Below are 23,335 nucleotides of genomic sequence, written 5' to 3' on the forward strand. Positions count from 1 at the left end.
TTATATGCCAGCAACCTAGAACCTGGAAGAAATAGATCAATTCCTGGAAATATATAACATAGCAAAAATTAAAAATGAAGAAATAAGAAATTTGAACAGACAGTTGACCAGCAAAGAAATTGAATCAGCAATCAGGGTTCTACCAATAGGAGATGCTTAGATCAATAGAACAGAATGGAAAGTCAAAACAAGATACAAACATGTATCTATGACCCATAATGGACAACAAGGCAGGAAGGAATATCCAATGGCAGAAAGACAGTCTCTTCAACAAACCCTAACCCTGACTGCAGGATAAGAACAAATGGTGTTGGGAAAACCAGGCAGCCACATGCAGAAGAATGAAACTGGACCACTTTCTTACACCATATATATAAAAAATAAATTCAAAATGGATGAAAGACCTAAATGTGAGACCAAAAAGCATATAAAGAAGAAAAGATAGGCAGCAATGACTTTGACATTGGCCATTGGATCTTCTTTCTAGATATGCCTCTGAGGTGAGGGAAACAAAAGCAAATATCCTATTGTGACTTCATCAAATTGAAAAGCTTCTGCAAAGTGAAGGAAAGAACCAAAGCTAAAAGGCAACATACAGGAGCAGGGGCAAGATGGCGGAAGAGTAGGGTCCCCAAGTCACCTGTCCCCTCCAAATTACCTAGATAACCTTCAAATCATTCTGAAAATCTTCGAATTCTGCCTGAGATTTAAAGACAGACCAGCTGGAATGCTACAGTGAGAAAAGTTCGCGCTTCTATCAAGGTAGGATGACAGGGGGGAAAAAGAAATAAAGAAACAAAAGGCATCCAAGGGGAGGGGCCCCACGAGGAGCCGGGCTAAGGCCAGGCGGTGTGCCCCCTGGTCAGGAGAGCTTTGTCCCAGAGAAGCAGGATCGGCACCAATCTTCCTGGGCAGAATGGCACCCACAGGGATTCAGAGCAGGACCCCAGGAGGGCGGGGATACCCTCATGCTCCCTGGGACACTAAGAGACACCTGCACTCCCAGGAGAGTGCACCAAGCTCCCTAAGTGCTGCAGGGCACGTGCACTGACTTGGGAGCAGCTCAGAGGGGTTCGGGCAGGGCTCTGCGTGGAGCAGGTTGCATGCCCCGGGAGCAGCTTGGTGGCAGTGCCTCAAGCAGAGGAAGTGGCTCCGTGCAGAGGGGGCTGTGCGGCTCAGGAAGCAACTCGGAGGTGCTCAGGCGGCGGCTCCCTGAGGGGGCTGCCCGACCAGGAGCAGCTCAGAGGGGCTGGGTGGCAGCTGTGGGGAGAGAAAGCTGTGCAGACAGGAGCGTGAATCCAACAGCGCAGGCCCCAGAGCACAGGGCGCCAGGACACAGCCCAGGATTAGGCCTCCCCGGGGACAGGCAGAGGCCCGGATGGCCCAGGACAGCAAGGACGCTCCTGCCCAGAGCTGAGCAGATCAGCGGTCCCGACCCAGAGCCTCCAGGCAGTGAAGATGGACTGCTCTGGAGTTACTGTGGGGGTTGAATACAGGTATCCAGAGCTGGCCGCTGCCACTGGGGTTGTTCCTCCTGAGGCCTCACGGGGTAAACTACGCCCACTGAGCCCTGCACCAGGCAGTGGACAGAGCAGCTCCCCCAAGTGCTAACATCTGAAAATCAGCACAACAGGCCCCACCCCAGAAGTCCATCTAGACGGACAAGTTCCAGGGGAAGTCAAGGGACTTAAAGTATACAGAATCAGAAGATACTCCCCCATGTTTTTTTTTATTTCTGATTGCTTCGCCCTCCCTTTTCCCCCTTCTTTCCTTTTCTTTCTCTTTTTATTCTCTTTTTTCTTCTATCTTCCTTTATTCTTTTTTCTTTTTCTTTTCTTTCCTTCTTTCTCTCCTCTCTTTTTCTTCTTTTCCCAATAAAATTTGTTTTTGGCCACTGCACTGAGCAAAATGACTAGAAGGAGAAGCTCACCTCAAAAGAAAGAATCAGAAACAGTCCTCTCTCTCACAGAGTTACAAAATCTGGATTAGAATTCAATGTCAGAAAGCCAATTCAGAAGCACTATTATACAGCTACTGGTGGCTCTAGAAAAAAGCATAAAGGACTCAAGAGACTTCATGACTGCAGAATTTAAATCCAATCAGGCAGAAAGTAAAAATCAATTGAATGAGATGCAATCCAAACTAGAAGTCCTAACGATGAGAGTTAACAAGGTAGAAGAACAAGGGAATGAAATAGAAGACAAGTTGATGGCAAAGAGGGAAACTGAGGAAAAAAGAGACAGACAATTAAAAGACCAGAAAGACAGATTAAGGGAAATAAACGACAGTCTGAGGAAGAAAACCTACGTGTAATTGGGGTTCCCGAGGGCGCCAAAATGGACAGAGGGCCAGGATAAGTATTTAAACAAATACTAGCTGAAAAATTTCCTAATCTGGGAAGGGAAATAGGCATTCAGATCCAGAAAATAGAGAGATCCCCCCCCCCTAAAATCAATAAAAACCGTCCAACACCTTGACATTTAATAGTGAAGCTTCCAAATTCCAAAGATAAAGAGAAGATCCTTAAAGCAGAAAGAGACAAGAAATCCCTGACCTTTATGGGGAGGAGCATTAGGGTAACAGCAGACGTCTCCACAGCGACCTGGCAGCCCAGAAAGGGCTGGCAGGATATATTCAGGGTCCTCAATGAGAAGAACATGCAACCAAGAATACTTTATCCAGCAAGCTCTCATTCAAAATGGAAGGAGAGATAAGGAGCTTCCAAGACAGGCAGGAACTGAAAGAATATGTGACCTCCAAACCAGCTCTGCAAGAAATTTTAAGGGGGACTCTTAAAATTCCCCTTTAAGAAGAAGTTCAGTGGAACAATCCACAAAAACAAGAACTGAATAGATATCATGATGACACTAAACTCATATCTATCGATAGTAACTCTGAACATGAACAGGCTTAATGACTGCGTCAAAAGGCCCAGGGTTTCAGACTGGATAAAAAAGCAGGACCCATCTATTTGCTGTCTACGAGAGACTCATTTTAGACAGAAGGACACCTACAATCTGAAAATTAAATGTTGGATAACCATTTACCATTCAAATGGTCCTCAAAAGAAAGCAGGGGTAGCCATCCGTATATCAGATAAATTAAATTTACCTCAAGGACTGTAGTGAGAGATGAAGAGGAACACTAAATGATACTTAAGGGATCTATCCAACAAGAGGACTTAACAATCCTCAATATATGCCCCGAATATGGGAGCTGCCAAATACTTAAACCAATTAATAACCAAAGTAAAGAAATACTTAGATAATAATTGTCTTATACTTGGTGACTTCAATCTAGCTCTTTCTACCCTCGATAGGTCTTCTAAGCACATCTCCAAAGAAACGAGAGCTTTAAATGATACACTGGACCAGATGGATTTCACAGAAATCTACAGAACTTTACATCCAAACTCAACTGAATGCACATTCTTCTCAAGTGCACATGGAGCTTTCTCCAGAATAGACCACATACTGGGTCACAAATCGGGTCTGAACCGATACCAAATGATTGGGATCGTCCCCTGCATATTCTCAGACCATAATGCCTTGGAATTAGAACTAAATCATAATAATAAGTTTGGAAGGAGCTCAAACACGTGAGGTGAAGGATCATCCTGCTAAAAGATGAAAGGGTCAACCAGGAAATTAAGGAAGGATTAAAAAGATTCATGGAAACTAATGAGAATGAACATACAACCATTAAAATATTTGGCTTGCAGCAAAAGCAGTCCTAAGGGGGAAATACATCACAATATAAGCATCTATTCCAAAAGGCGAAACTACTCAAATACAAAAGCTAACCTTACACATAAAGAGGCTAGAGGAAAAAAAAGCAGATAGATCCTACACCCAACAGAAGAATAGAGTTAATTAACATTCGAGCAGAACTCAAGGAAATTGAGACCAGAAGAACTGTGGAACAGATCAACGGAAGGAGGAGTTGGTTCGTTGAATGAATTAATAAGATAGATAGACCATTAGCCAACCTTATTAAAAAGAAGAGAGAGAAGGGATCCCTGGGTGGCGCAGTGGTTTGGCGCCTGCCTTTGGCCCAGGGCGCGATCCTGGAGACCCGGGATCGAGTCCCACGTCAGGCTCCCAGTGCATGGAGCCTGCTTCTCCCTCTGCCTGTGTCTCTGCCTCTCTCTCTCTCACTGTGTGCCTATCATGAATAAATAAAAAAAAATTTAAAAAAAAAAGAAGAGAGAGAATATTCAAATTAAAAAATCATGAATGAGAAAGGAGATGTCACTACCAACACCAAGGAAATACAAAGGATTTTAAAAACATATTATGACCAGCCATACACCAATAAATTAGGCAATCTAGAAGAAATGGACGCATTCCTGGAGCCAGAAACTGCCAGAACAGGAACAGGAAGAAATACAAAACCTGAACAGGCCAAAAACCAGGTAGGAAATTGAAGCAGTCTTTCAAAACCTCCCAGGACACAAACGTCCAGGGCCAGATGGCTTCCCAGGGGAATTCTATCAAACGTTTAAAGAAGAAACCATACCTATCCTACTAAAGATGTTTGGAAAGTTAGAAAGAGATAGAGTACTTCCAAATTCATTCCATGAGGCCAGCATCACCTTAATTCCAAAACCAGACAAAGACCCCACCAAAAAGGAGAATTACAGACCAATAGCCATGATGAACATGGATGCAAAAATTCTCAACAAGATACTAGCCAATAGAATCCAAAAGTACATTAAGAAAATTATTCACCATGACCAAGTAGGATTTATCCTCGGAACACAGGCTGGTTCAACACTCTTCAAACAATCAATGTGATTCATCATATCAGCAAGAGACAAACCAAGAACCATATGATCCTCTCATTAGATGCAGAGAAAGCATTTGACAAAATAGAGCATCCATTCCTGATCAAAACACTTCAGAGCATAGGGAGAGAAGGAACATTTCTCGTCATCTTAAAAGCAATCTAGGAAAAGCCCACAGCAAATATCATTCTCAGTGGGGCCGCACTGGAGGCCTTTCCCCAAAGATCAGGAACAAGACAGGGATGTCCACTCTCCCACTGCTATTCAACATAGTACTGGAAGTCCCAGCCTCAGCAGACAGCAAAAAGACATTAAAGGCATTCAAATTGGCAAAGAAGTAGTCAAACACTCCCTCTTCTCAGATGACATAATACTTTACCTAGAAAACCCAAAAGCCTCCACCCCAAGATTGCTAGAACACATACAGCAATTTGGTAGCGTTGCAGGATACAAAATCAATGCCCAGAAATCAATGGCATTTCTATACACTGACAATGAGACTGAAGAAAGAGAAATTAAGGAGTCAATTTCATTTACAATTGCACCAAAAAGCTTAAGATACCTAGAAATAAACCTAACCAAGGAGGTAAAGTATATACCCTAAAAACAATAGAACACTTCTGAAAGAAATTGAGGAAGACAAAAGAGATGGAAAAATATTCCATGCTCATGGATTGGCAGAATTATCATTGTGAAAATGTCAATGGTACCCAGGCAATGAACACGTTTAATGCAAACCCTATCAAAATACCATGGACTTTCTTCAGAGAGTTAGAACAAACTATTTTAATATTTGTGTGGAACCAGAAAAGACCCCGAATAGCCAGGGGAATTTAAAAAAGACAACCTTATATGGGGACATCAGAATGCCAGATTTCAGGGTGTACTACAAAGCTGTGGTCATCAAGACAGTGTGGTACTGGCACAAAAAAAGACAAATAGATCAATGGAACAGAATAGAGAACCCAGAAGTGGACCTTGAACTTTATGGTCAACTAATATTCGATAAAGGAGGAAAGACTATCCATTGGAAGAAAGACAGTCTCTTCAATAAATTGGGCTGGGAAAATGGACATCCACATGCAGAAGAATGAAACTAGACCACTCTCTTTCACCATACACAAAGATAATCTGAAAATGGATGAAAGATCTAAATGTGAGACAAGAGTCCATCAAAATCCTAGAGGAGAACACAGGCAACACCCTTTTTGAACTTGGCCACAGTAACTTCTTGCAAGATACATCCACGAAGGCAAAAGAAACAAAAGCAAAAATGAACTGTTGTGATTTCATCAAGATAAGAAGCTTTTGCACAGCAAAGGATACAGTCAACAAAACTAAAAGACAACCTACAGAATGGGAGAAGATATTTGCAAATGATGTATCAGATAAAGGGCTAGTTTCAAAGACCTATAAAGAACTTCTTAAAATCAACACTAAAGAGACAAAGAATCCAATCATGAAATGGGCAAAAGACATGAAGAGAAATCTCACAGAGGGAGACACTGACATGGCCAACATGCACATGAGAAAATGCTCTGCATCACTTGCCTCAGGGAAATAGAAATCAAAACTACAATGAGATACCACCTCACACCAGTGAGAATGGGGAAAATTAACAAGGCCTTAAACCACAAATGTTGGAGAGGATGCGGAGAAAAGGGAACCCTCTTACACTGTTGGTGGGAATGTGAACTGGTGCAGCCACTCCGGAAAACTGTGTGGAGGTTCCTCAAAGAGTTAAAAATAGACCTGCCCTATGACCCAGAAATTGCACTCTTCCCTATTTACCCAAAATATTCAGATGCAATGAAACGCCGGGACACCTGCACCCCGATGTTTTTACCACGAATGTCCACAATAGCGACACTGTGGATGGAGCCATGGTGTCCATTGAAAGATGAATGAATAAAGAAGATGTGGTTTATGTATACAATGGAATATTCCTCAGCCATTAGAAACGACAAATACCCACCATTTGCTTCAACGTGGATGGAACTGGAGGGTATTATGCTGAGTGAAGTAAGTCAATCGGAGAAGGACAAATGTATGTTGTCATTCAATGCGTTAATATAAATAATAGTGAAAAGGAATATAAGGGAATGGAGAAGAAATGTGTGGGAAATATGAGAAATGGAGACAGAACATAAAGACTCCTAACTCTGAGAAAGTAACTAGGGATGCTGGGAGGGGAGGAGGGCAGGGGGTGCGGGTGAATTGGTGACGGGCACTGAGGGGGGCACTTGCCGGGATGAGCATGGGTGTTATTCTGTTTGTTGGTCAATTGAACACCAATAAAAAATAAATTTACTAAAAAAAAAAGTTCAAACAGCTAAACATTTATGCTGCCAACATAGGAGTACCTAAATATAGAAACCAATTAACAACAAACATACAGGAAATCACTGATAATAATACAATGACAGGGGATTTTAACACCCACTTATGGCAATGGACTGATCGTCTATGCAGAAAATCAACAGGGGAACAATAGCCTTGACACACTGGATGACAGGGACTCAACAGATATAGTCTGAACATTTCTTCCTAAAGCAGAATACACATTCCTTTCAAGTTCACATGGGACATTCTCCAGAAAAGATCATATCATGGGCCCTTAACAGGTACAACAGGTACAAGAAGGTTGATATCACCCCTTGTACATTTTCGGACCACCACGCTATGAAACTGGAAGTCGACAGTAAGAAAAAAAATTGGACAGACCAATAATACATGGAGATTATGAACATCCTACTAGAGAATGAATGGAGCAACCAGGAAATTAACAAGGAAATCTAAAACAAATGAAAATGAAAACATGTTTCTCCAAACCTCTGGGATGTAGCAAAGGCAGTCCTAAGAGGGAAGTACATAGCAATACAGGCCTAAAGAAACAAGAAGTCTCCAATACACAACCTAACCCTACACCTAAAGGAGCTGGTAAAGGAATAGGAAACGAAGCCTAAATCCTACAGAAGGGAAAAAATAAAGATGAGAGAAGAAATAAACAATGCAGAAAAAACAAAACATTAGAATGGAATAACGAAACTAAGAGCTGGTTCTTCAAAAATTAATTAATAAAATGGATCAAGCCCTAGCCAGCCTTATCAACGAGAAAAGAGAAAACCTAAATAAATAAAATCACAAATGAGAGAAGAGAGATCACAATCAACACCAGAAAAATAAGATGATTATAAGTGAATACTATGAAAGATTATACACTAACAAACTGGGAGACCTGGAAGAAATGGACAAAACCCTAGAAATGTGCAAACGAGCAAAACTGAAATAGGAAGAAATAGAAAATATGAACAGACCCATAACTAACAAAGAAATTGAATCAGTAAGGCACCTGGGTGCCTCAGTGGTTGAGCATCTGCCTTGGCTCAGGTCATGTTCCCGGGGTCCTGGGGGATCACGTCCTACATCAGACTCCCTGCATGAAGCCTCATTTTCCCTCTGCCTATAACTCTGCTTCTCTGTGTCTCTCATGAATACATAAATAAAGGTGAAGCCACTGTGGAAAACAGTCTGGAGGGTCCTCGAGAAATTAAAAATAGGGGATCCCTGGGTGGCGCAGTGGTTTGGTGCCTGCCTTTGGACCAGGGCGTGATCCCTGAGACCCGGGATCGAATCCCACTTCGGGCTCCCAGTGCATGTAGCCTGCTTCTTTCTCTCCCTGTGTCTCTGCCTTTGTCTCTGTGACTATCATAAAAAAAATTTTAAAAAAGACGTTAAAAATAGAGCTACCCTACGATTCCAAAATTGCACAGCTAGGTATTTACCCCGAGGATACAAAAGTAGTTTAGTAGATTTTAAGAGGAACATGCAGCCCAGTGTTGGTAGCAGCGTTATCAACAACAGCGAAACTGTGTATAGAGCCGAGATGTCCATCGACAGATGAATGGGCAGAGACGATGTGGTAAATATACACACTGCGACATCACTGGGTCATCAGAAGGGATGAAATGAAGCCATTTACAATGACGTGGGAGAAGTGGAAGGGACTTATGCTAAATGAACTCAGTCAGTCAGAGAATACAGATTCCAAATACCATACAATTGCATTCACATGTGAATTTTAAGAAACCAAACAAACTGGCAAAGGGGCAAAGGGTGAGATGAGACATGCAAACCAAGAAACACACTCTTAACCACAGAGAATAAACTAATAAATACCAGAGGAAGGTGGGGGGTGTGAAATCAGGGGATGGGGATAGTGGAGGGCACCTCTGACCAGTACCAGGCGTTGTATTCAAGGGTTGAATCACTATGTGGTAAACCTGAAACTATATCATACTGTGTTTACAAAGAGGAATTCAAGTAAAACTTTAAAATAATAATTGGTAGTATAGAGAAAACATGTGCACACAAGAGATAAAATCAGAAAGGCAACTGAAAATCCAAACAAAGAGTCTTTAGAGCCACAAATCCCCTCCTTCGCTCAGCTCACAAGAATCCTGCCATGCCTATTCTCACCCCAGAGAAGACTGGATTTTGATTCTCTGGGGAGGCCACTGACTTGGTGGAATCAGGCTATCTTTGAAACCAAAACCTAAATAGAGTGCATAAAACTAAACTGCCCAAGATGCTAGGAGTCCCAGTGCAGGCACATGCCAAGACACAAACTCTAACCATACACAGACATAACCCTTACCCTACACTTAAGCCTAATGTTAACCTAACACTTAAACAAGAACTATCACTAATCAAAAACCAAACACAAACCCCAAGACCAAACCACATTCACTGAACCTACCTGCCAAGCCACACCCTAACTCCTAAACCTATTCTGAGGTTTCCTTAACTCTGACCCTTACCTTAAATCTAACCGTAACCCTAACCTCTAACCCTAACTTAATGTACTCAAATCCTATTCCTAACCTTAATTTGTACCCTAACCCTAACCCTCTAATACTAACCCTATCTCATACCCCAAACTGTACACTACCCATACCCTAAAACTAATCCCTAACCCACTGCCTAACCCTATCTCTTACCCTTTTCCAAAACCATACCCTGACCCTACCCTGACCCTGACCTGACCCTATCCCTAACCCCTAACCAAACACTAACCCTAGCACTAAACCCTATCCTAAGCCTAACCCTCACCCTAACCCTAAACCTAGGCCTAACTTTAACTCTAACCCTTAACGCTAACCCCTAACCCTAACTCACACCCTAACCCCTAACCCTAACTGCAAACCTAATCACAACCCTAACACCAACCATAACCCTAACCCCAACTCCTAACATCCTGCCCTAATCCCTAAGCCTAAACCCTAACCCTAACTCTAAATCTGTCCCTAACACTAACCCTAACCCCTTTCCCTAATCCCTAACCCCCAGCCTAACTCCTAACCATTGACCCTTACCCTTATCCCTCACGCTATCCTCTAATCTGTAACCATAAGCATAATCACTAAACCCTAACATCTAACCTAACTTAACCACCAACTGCCTCCCCTCCCCTGACCCTACCATTCATTCTACCCATTCACTTACCCTGTGGTTCTGAGGAGTCCCTTCTGATGTGGACGTGGCCCCCAACGGCACCTCCAGAGTCCTCCAGGGGGTCCTGAGGAAGCCAGGATCCTGTGAGTGTGGATGTGGCCCCACGTGTTCTTGGATCATAGTCAGCAGGTCCTGAGGACACGGGTCTCCTGTCACTGTGGACTATGCCTCACATCCTCTGGAAGCCTCACAGCAGGTCCTCAGGAGGCCGAGGGCTCCTGTCAGCCTGGACATGGCCCCATGGCCCCCAGAAAACTCACTGCGCGTCCTGAGGGGGCTGTGGGCTCCTGTCAGCATAGACGCAGCCCCATATGTCCTGAAGCCAAAGTGCTGATCCTAAAGAGGCTGGAGACTCCTGTCAGTTTGGATTCGGCACCCACATTTTTCTTACGCTTCACCACAGGCCCTGGTAAGGTTGGGCTCTTCTGTCTGCATGGAAGCATCCCCATATTTCCCGAAGTCTACACTGGGGGTCCTGAGGACGTCAGCGTCCTGTTGTGTGGGCGTGGCCCCCAGTCCTCCCATAGCCTCACTGTGGATTCTGAGGAGGCCAGGGCTCCTGACACCATGGATGCGGCCCCCACCTTCCAGAAGACTCAAATTATGTCCTGAGTGGCCCGGGAGCTCCTGCCAGAGTGGACGCAGCACCACAGCTTCCTGAAGCCTCCCTGCAGGTCCTGAAGCGGCCCAGGTGTTCCTGTCAGGGTGGATGTGGGCCCACATCTATCCTGGGAATATGAGCAATCAGATGGGCAGAGAAAAAAACACTTTGACTCGCTCTTTGTCTTATAAAGAGAAAGGACAGCTTTTCTATGTACAAAGTCAGTTGTCAAGATAGCCTTAGGGAATAAGAGTTGCAGCATCAAATCCCGCTGCATAGCTGGGATGCCCGAGCCCCAGGTCTTCCTGATCCCAAATCCCTGGGCCTGTCCCCTTACACAAGCTGCCAGGCTGAGATCATTAGCAATTGCTCTCTTAGGAGCTCTGGGGAAGGGGGAAGGAGCTAGATAGGATGGGAAGGGACACAAGGAGGCCGAGAAAATGAAGGCCTTTCCACTGTAAGTTCAGCATTCCACAAGTCCAGCCATCCCAGGCCCCTGTGAAGAAGAGCTGAAATTTACATTACTTCAGTTACAGGAAAATAACAAAAGTTTACAGCTTAATACCCTGGAAAGCCCCACAATAGAATAAAAACTGAGCCCAGGCCAAGTGCAGGAAGCCCCTATTAGAATGAGAATAGATCTCAATGCCTTTGAAGGCCCCATATCAAAATGTAAACAGAACTTGAGGGGGATCCCTGGGTTGGCACAGCGGTTTGGCACCTGCCTTTGGCCCAGGGCGCGATCCTGGAGACCCAGGATCGAATCCCACGTCGGGATCCCGGTGCATGGAGCCTGCTTCTCCCTCTGCCTGTGTCTCTGCCTCTCTCTCTCTCTCTCTGTGACTATCATAAAAAAAAATAAAATATTTAAAAAAAAAAGAAGTTTAAAAAAAAAAAAAAGAACTTGAGGAATTGCTCCAGCCCTTCGGGAGTACCCCGAGACCAACTCTTAAAACTAAGCTAAAACCCACCTCAGGGTCCAAGTCCCTGCTCCGCTCTGTCGGGTATACTTGGACACAAGCTCAAGCTTGTAAATAAACTCTCATGTGTTTGCCTTGGTGTCAGCTTCTCGGTGGTTTCTCGGATTAGCAATCTTGGGCATAACAGTCTGAGATAAAAAAACAAAACCAAAAGAAGCTCGGACACAGGTAGAGTGAACGCAGGGTTCTGAGAGAAGCCGCGGAGACCTGGGGGCTTGGCCGCTCTTCTGTGGAGGCCCCAGCAGACTGGGGTGGGGGATGCTCTGCCCCAGAGCCAGAGGACCCAGAGACCCCACCCGCATCCGCCTATCAGGGCCAGGTCTCAGGAACAGGGCAGCACAGCCCACTGAGCCCAGAGGCGCTGACCCCCACCCCGCCTCTGACCCGCGCAGGTGCATCTCCCAGGCAGATGTGCACCTGACAATCAGCGCCATGGCCCATCCCCAGACCCCACACAGAGCATTCGTTGCCACCAAGTTGTTGGACCACAGTGGCTGCAGAGCTAAAGCTCTGCCTGGAAAGTAGGGTCTAGATTCCTTTGTACTTTGTGCTCTTTTTTCATTTATTTTCTTTGATTCTTTTTTATTAATTGCCTTATTTTAATTTCTATGTATGTACCTTATATATTTCTTATTTTTGCTTTCATAGTACTTTAATTGTGATTCTTTTTTAAATTTTTTTCAATTTATTTATGATAGTCACAAACAGAAAGAAAGAGAGAGAGAGAGAGAGAGAGAGAGAGGCAGAGACACAGGCAGAGGGAGAAGCAGGCTCCATGCACTGGGACCCCGACGTGGGATTTGATCCAGAGTCTACAGGATTGTGCCCTGGGCCAAAGGCAGGCACTAAACCGCTGTGTCACCCAGGGATCACTTTAATTGTTTCTATTTTGGGATTTAGAATCTTTTAACAAGCAGGCCAAAATAATCTGGGTTTTATTTTGTTTTGTTTTGTTTTTTTTGGGGGGAGGGCAGTTGTTATTGTTTTTCTTGTTTTTTCTTTTTCTTCCTTCTTTCTTTTCTGGAACAAATAATGAGATGGAGAAAATCACCTCCATAAAATAACATGAGGTCTACTCACAGCCAGGAAGTTCATCAATACACATATATGATGTCTAAATACAGTTTAAAATAATGATTATAAAGACAACAGCTGGGCTAGAAAAAGAGCACAGAAGAAAACTAGAGAAACCTTTACTGTAGAAATAAAAGAACTAAAATCTAGTCAGGCCAATGTTAAAAATGGTATAACTGAGATGCAGTCCCAAGTGGAAGCCTTCAAAACAAGAATGGTTATGGACCACAGAGACAGACGTAGGGAAGTCATCCACTTATTAACAATAACATTCATACCATAGGAGACTCAGAAGATGAAGAGAGAGAAAAGGTGGGCCTTTCTCAGACATTAGAAACAACAAATACCCACCATTTGCTTCAACGTGGATGGAACTGGAATGTATTATGCTGAGTGAAGTAAGTCAATCGGAGAAGGACAAACATTGTATGTTCTCATTCATTTGGGGAATATAGATGATAGTGAAGGGAATATAAGGGAAGTGAGAAGAAATGTGTGGGAAATATCAGAAAGGGAGACAGAACATAAAGACTCCTAACTCTGGGAAATGAACTAGGGGTGATGGAAGGGGAGGAGGGTGGGGGTGGGGGTGAATGTGTGACGTGTACTGACGGGCTGAGCACTGGGTGTTATTCTGTATGTGGGCAAATTGAATACCAATAAAAGTAAATTTATTACTAAAAAAAGAAAAAGAAAGAAAAAGTGGCATCTGGGTGGCTCAGTCACATAAGCTATTGTCTTGGGCTCAGATCATGATCCAATTCCCAAGGCAGGCTCCCTGTTTGCAGGGAACCTGCTTCTCCCTCTCCATCTGCCCCTCTCGCTCTTGGTTTTTCTCTCCTCTCTCTTTCAAATAAATAAATGACATCTTTAAAAAGAAACAAAAAAACAAACCCAGAAGGAAGAGAAATCTCCCATGTAGAAGAATTTCAAAGAAGTTGTACAGACATTCCACCCTCAAGTTGATTAGCATAGCCTCCCACTCATATGTATGGAATACACATAGTAACTTCCTTCTACAAAATAGAATATGAAAATGTGTATATAAAAATGATAATATAGTAATAATAATAATAATCACTTTACTACGGAGAAAGCTGACAAACACTACCTCAGCAAGATGATCAGATTGATACCAAGACTGATAAATCATGTTGATAATATCTATCCTTTATATGATATAATTAAAATGGCAGTATATCTCTTTATATAATCCACAAAAAGAGTTTAATCATGAGATAACAGACATTTCCTAACTGAGGTAAATTTTACAAAATACTCTACTTCTCAAAGTGTTCCAGTTCAACAACAATAAGGAAAGGCAGAAAGACTGTCACAATCCAGAGGAGCCTAAGAAAACATGAGGACAAATGGAATGGGATATGAGGGATGGTAACTTAGCAAAAACTAAGGAAATCTGAATAAAGTATGGTCTTTGGTTAATGAGAATATTTTAATATTGATTCAAGGCTAATATTTGTACCTTCCTAATATACCACCAACATCATATCCCTACCCCACAACATCCACCCCCACACCATCGGCCCCCAGCAAGGACCCAGGGCAGCTGCCCCCTGTGGGACATGCTCAGCCTCCCTGGCGTTTTCTGGATACCCTGCTCCCATCAGAAGCCTGATTGTCCCATAGAGAACCCAGAGGTTGCAGGGAGGAGGGAAGGCAGAGATCCCCGAAAGGCTGGGTGTAGGTGAGTGGTGCAGAGGATACATTGGGCCCTGCCTCCACCCACTGTCTGTCCTGGAGGGCGGCACACCCTGCACAGGACACCAGCCCCTAACCCAGAGGGACCTGGGCTGACATGGCTCTGTGCTCTGTGGGGACTAGGTTGAATTGAGCCCCTCCCAGGCCCAACACAAAGACTAATGGGATCCAGGTCCCCATGGTCCTGGCCAGCCCTGGATTCTGGCCCCAGGCTGAGCGAGCCCTCTCACAGGTGGATGTGGCCTCCTGGGCCCTGGGCATGCCCCACAGATCCAGGTCGCTAACCTAGGGCAGACTGGGGGATCCCGGGACACCCCAGGGTAGGGAAAGGATGGATAGGCCGGTTGGCCCCACCCAACCCCACACCAGGAGGCAGGCTCTTCCAGGTATTGGGGCCCCAGAGGGCCCAAGGCAGGTGTCCAGCTGCCCTGCGGGGCCCCAGTACAGGAGCCCATGAGCTGCAGGTCCAGGTCATCTCTGCTGTCCTCAGAACAGTCACTCAGGCTGAAATCTCAGGACAAACGCCCCCACCCGGAGTCCACACATGTTCCCACAATGTGGACTCTAGCACCCGCCTCTCCACACCGTGTGATTATTGCCCTCCCCTAAAGGACAGAAAGGTCTCCCTCCCCAGGGGAAGGCGCGCATTACGCTCTGAGCCCCTTTGCTGTAAAAAGTCAATAAAGTGTTGTGAAAAAATGCACAGCCAGCCCGTTTCTGTGTATCCCAGAACTCTGTGCATGGGGCGTGAAGAGACTCCCAGAGAGGAGGAGGGGGCACCATCCAGGCCCTAAATAGCCCCTGCAGGGGCGCCACCAGGTACACAGAGCTGACGTCCCCACGTGCCTTCCAGGGGCAGCCAGACTTCAGGGTCAGGACCCCACAGACTTTACTTAGACTCAGGCTGTGTCCCCCAGGCCAGGTGGGGCTGGGACAGAGTGACAGCCAGGGAGCTTCAGGTCACCAGGGTCTGTGCACAGCGACCTGGTTGGTCTGTGCTCCCTCTGTCCTGGGGGCCAAGGATGGCCGAGTTCCGGGGCACTTCCTCCCGTCCTCGCATCCCCGTGCCTGTGTGCCTGGGGCACAAAGGGCCTGTGGGGCGGTCAGCGTGGCCCTGGAAGGGATGTCAGGACACCAGGCCCTGGTGTTGTGCCCAAGATTGTAAATCAGGGAAACCACCAAGGAGCCCACACCGATGGAAACTCCCGAGGGTTTCTTTACAAGCTGGAGCTTGGGTGTAATTTCACCAAACACAGCGGAGCAGGGACGTGGATCCCGAGATTAAGAAGCATAACAGCTTTATAGGGGCCAGTGGCCCATGGGATATGCAGAAAGTTGCACAGTCATGATGGTCCACACGCAGGTGGCCAATTGAATTACACCTTACCAAATAGTATCCACTTGAGCTGGCCTATTACTTTGGTCAGAATCGTCGCACAGTTTTGGGGGGCACAAAGCAGGGTTACATTGTTATGAGCCGATTTCCGATTAGGGTGTACCTAGCGGCCTGACTAGGGTGGGGCAGCGCCTTAAGCAATAAGCAGCTCATGTGGGGGTCATAGGGGAGGAGGTGGGTGTAGCACAAAATGGAATCAGTCCTGCTCTGCTTGTCCAGGGGTAGGGGATTTTTGTTAACTTTCCTGGGTCCCACACTTGCAGCTCACGAACCTGGGCCACCCTCACCAGGTGGACTCACTGTGCACAGCTTGTGGTGCTGGATCTCTCACACCAGTGTGTAGAGGGCACCCTCCTCACCCTAGTGAGTAAGGGCTGGGTGAGCATGGGGCTCGCCAGAAGGCCAGGCAGCACAGGGGACCGAGAACCCCAGCCCAGACCCCAACTCGACTCCCATACACAGGCAGCAACAGGGCTCCCCGCCATGGGCAGCCAGCTCCTCAGGATCTCCCCCCAGGGCGGCGCTGAGGTCTGGCTCCCTGCTGGAGAGGCATCTGGGAGAAGAGAAACAGCAGGTGCTCAGCGGGACCCCCTGAGGACATGGGAATTTGGCCGAGTTGGACCTTCCAGCTCAGCTGACCCTCCAGTGGGAAGTCACTGCAGGAGCGAGCCCCGAGTCGGCAAGGAGAGCCCAGCTATCTGCCCAGCGCCAGCACCAGAAATGATGTTGTGCCAACCATTTCGGCATTTGGGTGACCCAGCCAGAGGATCAGATACCTGCACGTGATAGCTACATGTGATAGACACACACACACCCCAAAACCAACAGAAGTCGGAATCCCCCCCAATGTTGTCTAACAGGAGCCAGATGGTTACATACACGACGCTGTTGTCACCAGTAGGATACATGGAAGATGCAATAAACCATGACTGCAGAGGTGCTAGAGATACAGAGATGTGCTTGCTGGTTTCCAACAAGGAGCACAGAGGTGCAGGAAGAATCCTACGGAGGGGAGGCCCCTTCATGGAAAGGACACCATGTCCCTGTGATGGCTACGGATGGTGAAATCTGTCCTCCTCTCTCTTAGCTTCTGGTTTTCCTCCTAAATGCCATTTTCCTTAATCATAAGACCAAAAATTTATTTTATGTTTTTAAATTCCTTTTTATTGGAGTCCAATTTGTATGAATTCTTGCTTCAGCAAGGGTGTCATTCAGGAGAGAAGGAGAGAGAAAGATTTTCTGGACAGTCAACATATCAAGGATTTCATGACCACTTAACCAGTCCAGTAAGGGATTAAGAGGGACTCTTCTAGTGGGGGAAAAAAAGAGACCAAAAGCAATAAAGACTAGAAAGGACCAGAGAACATCACCAGAAACACCAACTCTTCTGGTAACACAAAGGAACAAAGTTCATATCTGTGAATAATCACTCTTAATGCTGATAGACTAAATTTTCCAATCAAAAGATATAGGGTATCAGAGTGGCTTAAAACACAGGATCTGGAATACCTGGGTCGTTCAAGGGGTTGAGCATCTGCCTTTGACTCAGGCTGTGATCCTGGAGTCTGGGATTGAGTCCCATATTGGGTTCCTGGTGGGGAGTCTGCTTCTCTCTCTCCCTAATTTTCGGCCTCTCTCTCTCTCTCTCTCTCTGATAAATAAAATCATTATTAAAAAAACAAGATCCATCTGTATGCTGCCTACAAGATGCTCACCTTAGACCTATAGACACCAGCAGATTGATAGTCAGGGGAGGGAAAATCATCTATCACGCTAATGGATATCAAAAGAAAGCTGGAGGACCCATACTTATATCAGACAAACGAGATTTGAAACCAAACCCTGGGGGACACCTGGTGGCTCAGTGGTTGAGCATCTGCCTTCAGGCTAGGGTGTGATCCTGGGATCCCAGGATCGAGTCCCACATCACCCTCCCTTTGGGGAGCCTGCCTCTCCCTCTGCCTATGTTTCTGCCTCTGCTTCTCTGTGTATCTCTCAAAAATAAATAAATAATATATTTAAATCTCAAAAAGAAACAACAAATATTGTAAGAAGAGATGAAGAACATTATTTCATAATTAAAAAGACTATCAAGATCAAACAGCTAACTATTTATGCTGCCAACATGAGTACCTAAATATAGAAACTGATTAACAACCAACGTACAGGAAATCACTAATAACAATACACTGACAGAGGATTCCAACACCCACTTATGGCAATGGACCGATCGTCTATGCAGAAAATCAACAAGGGAACAATAGCCTTGACACACTGGGCAACAGGGACTCAACAGATATAGTTAGCATATTAGTTCCAAAAGGAGAATAAACATTCTGTTCAATTGCATATGGGACATTCTCCAGAACAGATCCTATCAGGGCCCACAAATCAGTCCTCAACAGGTACAACAGGTACAAGAATGTTGATTTCACACCCTGTTCATTTTCAGACCAAGGCGCTATGAAACTGGAAGTCGACACTAAGAAAAAAATTGGACAGACCAAAAATACGTGGCGTTTATGATCATCCTACTAGAGAATGAATGGAGCAACCAGAAAATTAAAGAGGAAATTTAAAACAAATGAAAATGAAAACATGTTTCTCCAAACCTCTGGGATGTAGCAAAGGCAGTCCTAAGAGGGAAGTACATAGCAATACAGGCCTACCTCAAGAAACAAGAAGTCTCCAATACACAATCTAACCCTACACCTGAAGGAGCTGAAAAAGGAATAGTAAACAAAGACTAAAGCCTACAAAAGAAGGGGAAAAAATTAAGATCAGAGCAGAAATAAACAATACAGAAACAACAAAACAGTAGAATGGAATAACAGAACTAAGAGCTAGTTCTTTAAAATAAGTAATAAAATGGATCAAGCCCTAGCCAGCCTTATGACGAGAAAAGAGAAAAGACCTAAATAAATAAAATCACAAATGAGAGAAGAGAGATCACAATCAACATCAGAAAAATAAGACAATTATAAGGGGATACTATGAAAGATTATACGCTAACAAACTGGGAGACCTGGAAGAAATGGACAAATCCCTAGAAATGTGCAAATGAGCAAAACTGAAATAGGAAGAAATAGAAAATGTGAACAGACCCATTACTAGCAAAGGAATTGAATCAGCAAGGCACCTGGGTGCCTCAGTGGTTGAGCATGTGTTTGGCTCAGGTCATGATCCCGGGGTCCTAGGGGTTCAAGTCCCACATCAGGCTCCCCGCATGGAGCCTCATTTTCCCTCTGCCTATACCTTTGTATCTTTGTGTCTCTCATGAATACATAAATAAAATATTTAAAAAAGAAAAAAGATAAAAAGTTGAGAAAGGACCCAAATAAAATCAGATGAGAAAAGAGAAATAAAAAACAACACTAGAGAAATACAAACGATTATAAGAGAATATGATGAAAAATTATATGCCAGCAACCTAGAACCTGGAAGAAATAGATCAATTCCTAGAAATATATAACATAGCAAAAATTAAAAATGAAGAAATAAAAAATTTGAACAGACAGATAACCAGCAAAGAAATTGAATCAGCAATCAGGGTTCTCCCAACAGGAGACGCTTAGATCAATAGAACAGAATGGAAAGCCAAAACAAGATACAAACCTGTATCTATGACCCATAAAGGATAACAAGGCAGGAAGGAATATCCAATGGCAGAAAGACAGTCTCTTCAACAAACCCTAACCCTGACCCCAGGATAAGAATAAATGGTGTTGGGAAAACCAGGCAGCCACATGCAGAAGAATCAAACTGGACCACTTTCTTACACCATATATATAAAAAATAAATTCAAAATGGATGAAAGACCTAAATGTGAGACCTGAAACCAATCAAAGAAGAAAAGATAGGCAGCAACGTCTTTGACATTGGCCACTGATTTTTCTTTCTAGATATGCCACTGAGGTGAGGGAACAAAAGCAAAAATGCTACTGGGACTTCATCAAAATGAAAAGCTTCTGCAAAGTGAAGGAAACAACCAAAGCTAAAAGGCAACATACAAAATGAAAGGAGATATTGGTAAACAACACATCCAATAAAGAGTTAGTATGCAAAACACATAAAGGAAATATAAATCTCAAGATCCTAAAAACAAATTATGCAACTAGAGATGGGCAGAAAAATGAATGGACTTTGTCTCTGACAAGACAGCCAGATGGCCACCAGACTCACAGAAAGACACAAAGCGTCACCCATCATCAGGGAAATGCAAACCAAAACCAGAATGATATGTCACCTGAGAGCTGTCATAATGGCTAAAATTAACAACACAAGAAACAACAGGTGTTGGTGAGGTGTGGAGAAAGGGTAGCCTCCTTACATTCCTGGTGGGCATGCGAACACATTTAGCCACTGTGGAAAACAGTGTGGAGGGTCCTAGAGAAGTTAAAAAAATTGGATCCCTGGGTGGTGCAGTGGTTTGGTACCTGTCTTTGGCCCAGGGTGCGAACCTGGAGACCCGGGATTGAATCCCACTTTGGGCTCCAGGGCATGGAGCCTGCTTCTCCCTCTGCCTGTGTCTCTGCCTCTCTCTCTGTGACTATCATAAAAAAAATTTTAAAAAAGAAGTTAAAAATAGAGCTACCCTACGATTCCAAAATTTCACAGGTAGGTATTTATCCCGAGGATAGAGAAGTACTTTAGTAGATTCGAGGAAGGACACGCAGCCCACTGTTTGTAGCAGCGTTATCAACAACAGCCAGACTATGGATACAGCCCAGATGTCCATCGACTGATGAATGGGCAGAAAGATGTGGTAAATATACACACGCAACATCACTCGGTCATCAGAAGGGATGAAATGAATCCATTTACAGTGACGTGGAAGGAGTGGAAAGGATTTATGCTAAATGAACTCAGTCAGAGAAAGACAGATACCAAATACCATACAATTGCATTCACTTGTGAATTTTGAGAAACCAAACAAACTGGCAAAGGGGCGGAGGAGGCATGAGAGAAGCAAACCAAGATACAGACTCTTAACCACAGAGAATAAACTAATAAATACCAGGGGAAGGTGGGGAGGATGGTGAATCAGGGGATGGGGATAGTGGAGGGCACCTGTGACCAGTACCAGGCGTTGTATCCAGGGGTCTAACCACTATGTGGTAAACCTGAAACTATATCATACTGTGTTTACAAACAGGAATTCAAGTAAAACTTTAAAATAATAATTGGTAGTATAGAGAAAACATGTGCACACAAGAGATAAAATCAGAAAGGCAACTGAAAATCCAAATAAAGAGTCTTTAGAGCCACAAACCCCCTCCTTAGCTCAGCTCGGGAGAAACCTGCCATGTCTATTTTCACCCCAGCAGAAGCCAGGATTTTGATTCTCTGGGGAGGCCACTGACTTGGTGGAGTCAGGCTATCTTTGAACCCAAAACCTAAATAGAGTGCATAAAACTAAACTGCCCAAGATGCTAGGAGTCCCAGTGCAGGCACATTCCAAGACCCAAACTCTAACCATACACAGACATAAGTCTAACCCTACGCTTAATCTTAATGTTAACCTAACCCTTAAACAAGACCCATCACTAATCGAAAACCAAACACAAACCCCAAGACCAAAACACATTCATGGAACCTTCATGCCAACCCTCACCCTATATCCTAAACCTATTCTAAACCCTTAACCCTGACCCCTACCTTAAATCTAACCCTAACCTCTAACCCTAACCTTAACTTAATGTACTCAAATCCTATCCTAACCTTAACCTGTACCCTAACCCTAACCCTCTAATACCAATCCTATCTCATACCCCAAACTTTACTCTAACCTGTACCCTAAAACTAACTCCTAAACCACTCCCTATACCTATCTCTTACCCTTTTCCAAAACCGTACCCTGACCCTGACCTGACCCTAAACCCTAAATAAATACTAATCCTATCCCTAGCCCTAACCCCTATCCTATACCTAACCCTTGCCCTAACCCTAAACCTAGCCCTAAATTTTACCCTAACCCCTAACCCTTACCCCTAACCCTAACTCACACCCTAACACCTCACCCTAACTGCAAACCTAAACCCAACCCTAACTGTAACCATAACCCTAAACCCACCTCCAAACCTCCTGCCCTAAACCCTAAAGCATAACCCTAACCCTAACTCTAAATACTGTCACTAACCCTAACCTCATTCCCTAATCCCTAACCCCCATCCTAACTCCTAACCACTGACCCTTACCCTTATCCCTCACCCTAACCTCTAATCCGTAACCATAAGGTTAATCACAAACACCTAACATCTAACCTAAGCCTAACCACCAACTGCCTCACCTCCCCTGACCCTACCATCCATTCTACCCATTCACTTACCCTGTGGTTCTGAGGAGTCCCTTCTGATATGGACGAAGCCCCCAATGTCTTGTGCTCTTTTTGTTCAGTCTCCTTATTTATTCTCTGTGATGCACCTGAGAAGGGAGTCACATCCATCATTTCCTTCCTGAATGCTCACTGTCAGGACACAGCAAGCCCACAATAGAATAAAAACTGAGCCCAGTCCAAGGGCAGGAAGCCCCTATTAGAACAGATCTCAATGCCCTTGAAGGCCCCATATCAAAATGTAAACAGAACTTGAGGAATTACTCCACCCTTCAGGAGTTCCCCGAGACCAACTCTTAAAAATAAACTAAAACCCACCACGGGGTCCAAGTCCCCGCTCCACTGTGTTGGGTATACTTGGACACAAGCTCGAGCTTGTAAATAAACCCTCATGTGTTTGCATTGGTGATGGCTTCTCGGTGATTTGTGATTTCTCAGATTCACAGATTCACAATCTTGGGCACAACAGCCTGAGATAAAAAAAGAAAACCAAAAGAAGCTCGGGTGCAGGTAGAGTGAACGCAGGGTTCTGAGAGAAGCTGCGGAGACCTGGGGGCTTCGGGGTTCTTCTGTGGAGGCCCCAGCAGACTGGGGGGTGGGATGCTCAGCCCCAGAGCCAGAGGACCCAGCGTCCCCACCTGCATCCCGCCCATCAGGGCCAGGAATCAGGGAGCAAAACAGTGCCTCCCCCTGGAGCCCAGATTCGCTGACGCCCACCCCGACTCTGACCCCCACAGGTGCAACTCCCAGGCAGATGTGCACCTGACAATCAGCGCCAAGGCCCATCCCCAGACCCCACACAGACCATTCGCTGTCACCAAGTTGCCAGACCACAGAGGCTGCAAAGCTTCAGCTCTGCCTGGAAAGTAGGGTCTAGATTCCTTTGTACTTTGTGCTCTATTTTTAATTATTTTCTTTGATTCTTTTTTAT

General features: G+C 44.8%; 1 long non-coding RNA gene across 3 annotated transcripts in view; it reads right to left on the reverse strand.

Annotated features, from left to right (window-relative positions):
• LOC140604481 (uncharacterized) overlaps positions 1 to 22,850 on the reverse strand; it is a 35,016-nt gene extending 12,166 nt beyond the window's left edge. The window contains exons 1-3 of one of the 3 annotated variants that reach the window (XR_012007344.1): positions 22,723 to 22,850; positions 22,399 to 22,493; positions 10,292 to 11,028 (exon numbers count right to left, since the gene is read on the reverse strand). This is a non-coding gene — a long non-coding RNA (uncharacterized lncRNA). Of the gene's footprint in view, positions 1 to 10,291; positions 11,029 to 22,398; positions 22,580 to 22,722 lie in introns of those variants that run through there. The other 2 variants (XR_012007346.1, XR_012007345.1) reach the window with 2 other exon arrangements.
• Positions 22,851 to 23,335: the final 485 nt, after the last annotated feature.

Source organism: Canis lupus, chromosome 15, assembly GCF_048164855.1.
Source record: "Canis lupus baileyi chromosome 15, mCanLup2.hap1, whole genome shotgun sequence".
NCBI classification, from domain to species: domain Eukaryota; kingdom Metazoa; phylum Chordata; class Mammalia; order Carnivora; family Canidae; genus Canis; species Canis lupus.